This window comes from Xiphophorus hellerii, chromosome 20, assembly GCF_003331165.1.
Source record: "Xiphophorus hellerii strain 12219 chromosome 20, Xiphophorus_hellerii-4.1, whole genome shotgun sequence".
Classification (NCBI taxonomy): Eukaryota; Metazoa; Chordata; class Actinopteri; order Cyprinodontiformes; family Poeciliidae; genus Xiphophorus; species Xiphophorus hellerii.
The window spans coordinates 11444608-11453904 of record NC_045691.1 but is presented as its reverse complement, the minus strand read 5'-3'; positions in this window follow the sequence as shown (position 1 = coordinate 11453904).

The window sequence follows — 9297 nt, the reverse complement described above, 5'->3', positions numbered from 1 at the left end:
GCTGTGGGCAGCAGCTTATTTGCTTTAACAACACAGTGAATAAGGAGTCAAGTGGTTGGATTAATTTGTTGGAGTGCAGAGGGAGTGCTCAAAGTTAGGAGTGCTGCAGGAGAGGACGAGAGGGAATGAGTGTCGGAGGATAAAGAAAGATGGCAGGCTGTAGGAGTTCAGAGGTAGATAAACCTGGAAAGAGAACAGACAAGCAGACTAAAGGCAACACAAGTAGGAAGAGGACAAGTGAGACGGAAAAGAGAGGGTTCAGTTCCCAGAGCTCTCTGGGAACTGGCTCCGACAGCCACTCATCCCCTGAGACCTCTTATCTACAGGGGGCATCTTTGACTTGATAATCCTGCTCTTTGTCACCCGCATCACCCTGAAACCCTTACTCTCTACACACATCTCTAGATCTACACCCCTTCCCAGGAGGGCGAAGCGCTACCTGTCACAGTGCCTATACCTCCAGGCTGCTTGTGGGGCAGGATACTGGGGGAGGTGGGGGTGGTAGAGTTGACACTGTGCCCGACTTAGAAGTCACCTTTCTGGGATATGAATCCTAATGAAGGCGACGATGAAGGGGGTGGAGGAGGTGGAAACAAAAAGCATGCTGCTGCTGCTGTTGCAGAATGTGTGTGTTTCTGTGTGTGTGAGACAGATGGGGAGTTGCAGAGTGCTGACAGGCCCTCTATGCTTCCTGGCTGCCAGATTATTTTTGGTAATTTATAACCATTGTTGCTTAAAGGAGCTTTTATTTCCAACGGTTACAGAGGCAGCAGCACTCCAACAACAGCAATGAAACTCACTCCAGCAGATGATGTGCTTCTGCTTTTTGTGTATTTTGTGCATAAAAATAAATAAATAAATAAATAAATAGAAGTACTCTATATAGAAATACTCTTGTTGTGAGCAAGTAAACAAAAGACCTAAAATTATGTTGCAGCATTGTAAAAATAAAAAAGAAGCACAGGAGACAGATAATATATCCTCTTTATGGCATGAAAACTTATTTGTTTATTTGCAACCTCTATTTTTTATTGAGGTTGTTTTATTGACACTAATTTGTTCATCTGCGGCTGAGCCCAGAATTATTCATATCCCAAACAAATTTGGCTTTAAAATTATTTTCATTCAATCAGGAAGTTTGTTTCTGGCTGGTAATTATGCAGGTATCTCTCAAAATCAAAAAAATACTCAAACAATACAAAAGTGTCGACTCTTAGAAAAGTAACATCTGATTTTTTTCTAGAAGAAGTACAAGTGTTTTAAAAAGAGGAATTAATTAATATAATCAGAAAATAAGAAAAGAAATCCTTATGCCAGAGGTAAAACCTAACTATAACATATTCAACCATGTCATTATTTATTAAACGGAGATAAAACCAAAAAGAAACAGAACAATTAAGTAGGTTTAGGATTGAAGCTGTTTAGGAAGACCTCTCAAACCGCTTGTCGATTTGCTTTAGACATATATTATTGTATGATTATGTTGATCTGAATTATTTATGTCGCATAAGGCTTAGGTTTCACTGCAAAGATACTTTGTCTAAAGTTGATTAATAAAAGTAGTATAGTATAAAAACTGCTTATCTAGTCTTGATTCACGACCACAAATGTCATCCTGGAACTGCTGCTGGAGGAAAAGTCATGAGGTTAATGATATGATGCTTCATTCACTGGCCATGATGAATGTCCGCCAACATTTCAGTAATAATCCAACCAAAAAGTTAAGATAATTTTCCATTTAGAAAAACTGGCAGACAACTTGCAGAAGAAACTGAGACTAAGAATCTGTTTTTTAAATGTCTGTACAGCTACAGACTTTCACACTGTGGTCGAGTCAAAATCACTTCAGCCGCAAATTATATCCTGTCCTGTTCTGACAGACGCAATCAAATCCAATTATTCCACTCCTCCATTTGATTCCCATTAGTGTTCATCTCTCATTCTGCTCTCAAATTCCCATCCCGCAACGAAACATTTGAATGACAATGGCACAGTCATAACACCCGCAACATGCTCCCCCCTCAGGCTCAGGCTCTTCTTGCCAGCGTTTCTCCCCGTTTCTCTCCTCCCCACACCTCCTCCTTTCTGAAATCGATAAAAAGGAAAACAAAATGACAGGGTTTCATATCACCGCTGTGATATCCCGAGACTACACAGGGAAATGACTATTTCCACACACAAAAGGCTCCATTACTGCCAGGTGACCTCCTGTCTTTGTGTTCCTTAACCTCTGAGTTAGACACCCCAGGATCTGCGCTTCAGCGTATGTGGCAGAAGGGGTGTGTGTGTGTGGGTGTGTGTGGGTGTGTGTGCGTGTGTGAGCAGTGTAATTGTGTCTGTACTGAAGCCTGTCATGCAGTGGAGAGGAATTTATCCTGTCATTCATCCAAATATTTTTCCCTCACATTCCTTTTGCTGTCATGTTTGTGCTGATGACATGTCCTTCTATTTTTAGAGCTTAAACTTCCAGCTATTTAAAGTGTCAGTCTAGTCTGGTTTTCACTTGGAACTCACTCATACTTGTATTAACCTATTATCTGTAAAACAAACACTGTGATGGCCCTTAAAATATAATATATATATTCTGAAGCTGCTACCCCCGCGACCCGACCCCTGATAAAGCGGAAGAAAATGGATGGATGGATAAATACAGTATATATATATATATATATATATATATATATATATATATATATATATATATATATATATATATATATATATATATATATATATATACAGTTCAGACCAAAAGTTTGGACACACCTTCTCATTGAATTCAATGAGAAAGTGTGTCCAAACGTTTGGTCTGTATTGAGTACAGACCAAAAGTCTGGACACACAGTTGTGTCCAAACTTTTGGTCTGTACTGTATATATATAATGTTATTATGTTTGCTAAAATTAGATGCGTATTTATATTCAAAGTGGATTCATTTTATTTATTTTTGACCATGAACTGAGTGGATATTAAATCCAGGCTGGGAATGTCAAAGTCATGCACATTTTTTGGCAGTGTGAAAACTTTATCAAACTAAAACATGGAACACATTTGACATTCTGAACTCTGACTGATAATGTAGTCGACTAACTATGAGTTTCCAACGTCTTCAGTTGTTGCATTAATGTAAAAGTAAAAGTTCTATTTGTGTTCCATAAATATAATGTTACTGTAGTCTGTAGTTACTTAATCAAAAAAAGTTTTCAAAAGGCAAACTTAAATTTCTTGATGTCTCGTTTGTATTCATCCCTTCCTGTTTTTTCGCTCCCGCCCTCTGCTCCTCCTCTGTCCCCTTCGTCCATCTTTTACCACCGCCATTTTTCTTGGTGATGCACTTTCTATTTCTGCCTCCTTTTTCTTTAATCCTGCTTTTACCTCCTCCATCACACTCTCATCATTGTCCTCCTCCGTTATCCTTCTTTACATTCCCCTCCACCAGCATAGCCAACCCTTCAAAGAGCATTAATGCTAAACTATGTAAACTTCTTCCCACTTAGTCTTTGGTGTAATTCATTCTCTTTAATGATACGTACCTGCTCATTTGTTTGCAAACACAGATGATAAACACAAGCCGCCTTTAGCTCTGCAGTTTTGGAAATGATGAAACTTTCTCTTGACATTTTAGGAGGCAAAAGAGGAATAATGATGCAAGGATGATATTTGTAAAAGTAGATGCACTCGGCTGCTGCTTCAGAGCGTGTTCATTCATTTACCATAACCATGCAGCGACTGAGTGACTCGAAATAGGAGTGTTGCTGCTAAGTGGAACAGAGACGGGGAGCAGCTGGGCGAAATTCACCTGCCACTTCCAATGTGGATCAGAAATTGCGCTCACACCAGCAACCCTCTTCTCCAGCTCTAAGAGAACAAATTTTGGAGAAACAGGAGGACAGAGCGTGCTGTGGCCAAATAAATCACAGACACTAGATTGAACGAGGGTCAGTGATGGAAACGGGAAACGGTCACATTCTTAGAGACCTGCTGTGTTTGATGGAAGGGGTTTCATGGTCCACTAAAAATGAAGCAATGGCTATAACACAATGATTTACAGCAGCCCGGAGAGTGACAGAAGCCAAAACACTTCATGGTGACAATTAAGGTAGAATCCAAGTTCAACCCATGTTTTGCCCATTTTTATTGACGGATGGGGAGTACTTTTCTTTTAGTTAAAGAAAAGTGGAGTGAAGTGATCATGCAACATGCTCCATCTGCAAATGAGACATTTTCACAGTCACACATGCTCTATTACAAGTATTTGTAATGCACTCTGATGTAGTATGTTATGGTTGATCTTCAGAAAACAAAGCACACTGTGTGTAAGCAAAGTAATGGTTTAAATGCCATTGTCAGGCATATTTATCAATTCACATAAAAACTGGCCATATTTGACAGTGTATTAGCTTGTTTGATGATTCATGTCTCTAAAACCACTTTTAGCAGAGGCTGTACCACTAAGGGCTTTGGTGACTACACACATAGATGACACAACATCTTTTTATACGCAATGGGTCAGCAGAAGGGGTTAAAATTGAGTCACCAATTGAACCAGGCCATCTTACCATCATCCTGGTTAGTTATTTATATATTAACTGATGTAATATGTGTACTTTTTCAAACATATTTATCCTTTTGTAGTGCTTTCATAGTACTGTATGATGTTGAAATTCCACAGAGTAAAAGTCTTTATAGGTTGAGCACTGAATAGGTTGAAATAGATCACAATGCACTTTGACCTGACTGAGTATCCCCAAAGCAAAGTAATTCCCTTGATATCTGAACTGCCAAACTATTCATTTCTCTGCCCGAGCCACAGAAATTCAAACTCTTTTGAAAACGAGTCAAAAACCATGACAGTAAAATTTAAACACTAAAAAGAAACTGTTAGCACAAACATAAAAAGCCAGATATTTCAGTAAAATGTTTGCTTCTGATCTATTTGTACATGTGCTAAGACTTTTTGGTATGAAATATTGTGTATTTTTTGGAATAATGTACATTTCCTGTCCTGACGGTTGTGATACAGTTTTAATTTTTGCATATGTAGACAACAATGCAAAAGTCGTAGTTATCAAAAAACAGCTGATTACAACTTCATGGTTTTCAGTCAAAAATTGAAAAAACATCATTTCTATCTTAGCAGATTTGAACAATTTTTATGCTACCATGTGTAATTATAATGTGCTGTTGATTTTTCACTTACAAGGACTCTTTGCTCTCCTGCCCACTTCAGCTGGCCAGCTGAATTTATTGATTCAGCCCAAATGAACCCTTAGCTTAGCCATTAGAATGGTTTACTCAAAATAAGATTATTTCTTGAGAAATTAATAATCTTCTTATCATCCTTCTGTTTTTATTAAAAATATCACAGTTTTTGAGACTACAATAAGTGTTGCAGCAAACTCTGGCTCTTAGGTGCCATATATCCACAGTTATATGTTTTGCCCTCATCTTACTGCCATAGTTTTACAAAAATCTACTCTGGATTTGGTCATCAACTTTTAGATTTCTCTCTGCTTCATCACACTTGGCCCCAATATCACCTCATTAGGAGAGCTTGACTATGCTAGTGAGGCAGTTTAGCCATTTAATTCAAATATATAGGAAAAGGGACACATTTAAAAGCTGCAGGACTCTGGCCCTCTAGGACAGTGGTATGAGACCACTGGTCTACAGCTGGTCTACATACAGCTTCTTGAATGGCTGCAAGAAGCTGGTACCTTTACTCCTACTCCATGAGTAAAAGGTTTATTATATATATGGACTGCACAGTGGCGCAGTTGGTAGCACTGTTGCCTTGCAGCAAGAAGGTCTTGGGTTCGATTCCTGGCCTGGGGCCTTTCTGCACGGAGTTTGCATGTTTGCATGCTCCCTGTGCATGCGTGGGTTCTCTCCGGGTACTCCGGCTACCTCCCACAGTCCAAAAACAAACAGGTTTCCCTAAATTCTCCCTAGGTGTGAATGTGTGTGTGTATGGTTGTTTGTCCTGTCTGTCTCTGTGTTACCCTGCGACAGACTGTTGACCTGTCCAGAGTGTACCCCGCCTCTCGAACGGAACGTTAGCTGGAGATAGGCACTAGCACCCCTCCTATCCCCACTTTGGACAAGGGTGTTAGAAAATGGATGGATGGATGTTATATAAAAAAAAAAATCCCACCATGTTTTGATAATACACAGAGTTTAAGTTATCACCAAAGCAGGTTTAGTGTTGGTTAGACTACTTGAGTACTTGTACTGTTTGTGGAACCTAAATTGGATTTTCAGCACATTTGAATATTCAGGTGTCACTTTCTGTGGAGTCAGACACTGCAGGGTACGCATATTCTCTCATTGTAGCTTGCAAAGTTATTATACAGCTGGACAACTGTTTGACAGACATTTTGCTGCAATAGGTACTGTATGTCATTACAATAGGCATAGATATACTAGCATGACAGTCTCTTGCTGGTTTCCGACAGTTGTTCTGATACATTTTGCTGAAAGATCTTGAGTTATTTAAATCTTTCTCGCACTCCATTCCCTCCATTGTGAAAACAGACAGCTCTGTCCACTGAGTCTTTGTGTTTGCCCCTGTGTGCAGTGAGACTTTGGCTCGCATGGAGGCAGTGCTGTGTCATCCACACACTGAAGAGAGTGAGTGAATCATTGCAAAGAGCCAGAGTTCCAAACACTGATCCTGGATTCAGAAGAGAGAGAGAAAAGAGGAAAGGTGGTGTCTCATTTATGAATTGTTCAACATGGTAGATATTGAGAAAGCTCAGACACAGAAGCAGATGGAACAACAATAGGACAGAAAGGTATTCAAAGGATATTGCATACAAGAAATTGAGAACGACACTTTCCCTAGATAGGCATTACGATGAACTTACTGCACTGAATGTAAAAAAACACTAATTACCCCAAGAGAACCAAGAGCATTCAGGACAACAGGAAAGTACTGATTTTCCCCCATTGGTCACTTTTGAAAGTGAAGTGATCAGCATTCAGCAGCTGGGACTGAGAGATGTGCGTGGCCTCACATCTCTCAGTCCCATATAATGCCTTTGGTATATACAGTACAGACCAAAAGTTTGGACACACCTTTTAATTCAATGAGTTTCCTTTATTTCATGACTATTGACATTGTAGATTCACACTGAAAGGCATCGAAACTATGAATAACACATGTGGAAATATGCACTAAACAAAAAAGTGTAAAACAACTGAAAATACCCCTTATATTCTAGTTTCTTCAAAGTAGCAGCCTTTTGCTGTGATTACTACTTTGCACACACTCTGCATTTTCTTGATGAGCTTCAAGAGGTAGTCACCTGAAATGGTTTTCACTTCATAGGTGTGCCCTGTCAGGTTAATAAGTGGGATTTCTTGCCTTATAAATAGTCATGAAAATAAAGAAAACCCATTGAATTAGAAAGGTGTGTCCAAACTTTTGGTCTGTACTGTATATATATATATATATATATATATATATATATATATATATAGAGAGAGAGAGAGAGAGAGAGAGAGATAGAGAGAGAGAGAGAAATTTTGTTTTTATAATTTGAACCAGTGGCCTCCGTCACAGCAATTTCAAAGAAGGTGAGTCACATTCAGCATTTCTGGGAACTTTCAAGAAATGAGCATAATGTAGGTAATTATGGTTTTCCTTCAAATTTGTAATGGGTACTGAACAAAAGATGAAGAAAATTGCAAACATGGGTGAAAAAAATACAAAAAAGTACTGTAATTCAAGCTATTTGCTTACTTCACTATTTACTGATGCTGAACCTTAGGTATCGTCTGTATATTTCCCATCCATACACTATAAAAAGGAAATTTTATGAATTTGATTGAAATTAGACATAGAAATTATGTAAAGGTAAGGCTTTTAAGTCGATACAGGTTGTACTGTGACTGTGTGAACTTGGTAAAAGTTTAAAACTTGTCATAAAACCTCAACTTAAGAAGGTTTGTGCACTGAATCAAGAATGCATATTTGTATCCCACATTAAACAGCTTAGCAAGAGGACTAAAATTTTGGTATTAACTGAGCTTGGCTTCTCTTTAAGCTTAATCATAGGCAATTCTTATTCTCCAAGATCCAAAAGAGAACAGAATAGAACTTATTGTCTCACAGTGCGGGAATTTGTCGGGTGTATCACCAACAAATGAAAGGTGAAAAGTGAAGAATTGTGATAATTAGTTAGAATTTAACAAATTTACTCGTGAATTCCAAAAATGTGTTGGGATATATTGCATTTATTTTTTTACTGTTGTACATATATAATTTCTACAATTTCTACAAAGAACCACTAACCAAATTCTAGTCAAATAAAATATATGCAAATTATTGCACCAAATTAATTAACAGTTTGTTTTTATCAGTGTATAAACCTGCTGGTTATATCCTTGATTGAAATAAATATGTTTCATGAACTCAAGTTTGTCACATGACAAAAAGTTTATTATAAAAGGCTTTTATAATAAAGCCTTTTATAAAAGCCTTTTATAAAAGGCCTTTTTATAAAAGCCTTTTGTAAAAAGGCTTTTATATAAAGGCCTTTTATAACACTTTGGTCTGCCAAAGTGTTGGCAGCACGTGAAAAAAAGTCTCTCTGAAGAATATTTCAGAAAATCTTTGTCATAAAAAGTTAGGTTGTCAAAGTTGATTGTATACACACCGACCCATGCTTTGAGTTTACATAAGTGATCTTACTTGATTTACTGTGACCAGAAGATAGAACTGTTTGCAGACATCTGCTAAGCTTCTTTTAGTGAAGAGAGTTTATTATTTTAAATTTACAAGTAGCGTAGCATCTTGAAACATTTGAATTTTATGTTCACCTTTGTTCTTAATCTGGGATTTGATGATCTATAGTCATGCTGTGCTGCCTTTGAAGTAACTGTAATTGTTAGTAAATCCATAGAGCTCCTAATTCCCCTCAAACATGCCCCTTGTCATGCTGCAAAACCTATTTAATTGAGGTCAAGTAAAGATTTGAAGACAGTGTTAATTATTTTGGACCTTAAGCAGAATTTCAGCCACTGAGACAGCCACTTATATTTTTCATTGTTTGAGATTGATTGATTGTGTGTTGAGTATTTAACCCCCCTACTGCCATGAATCACTCATTAGCAAACAGTTAAATTAATCATACAACAGAAAATGTTTCCTTGACCCTAATTTGTGGTAATATGCACTATTAATTAAATAAATAGCATTTTCAGTTTGGAGTCAGGCATACTTCAGGCTTAGTCATTTGGACATGTGTGATGTGCAGCTCTTTGATCCTGACTCAGTAAAGTAAGAGTGTGTTT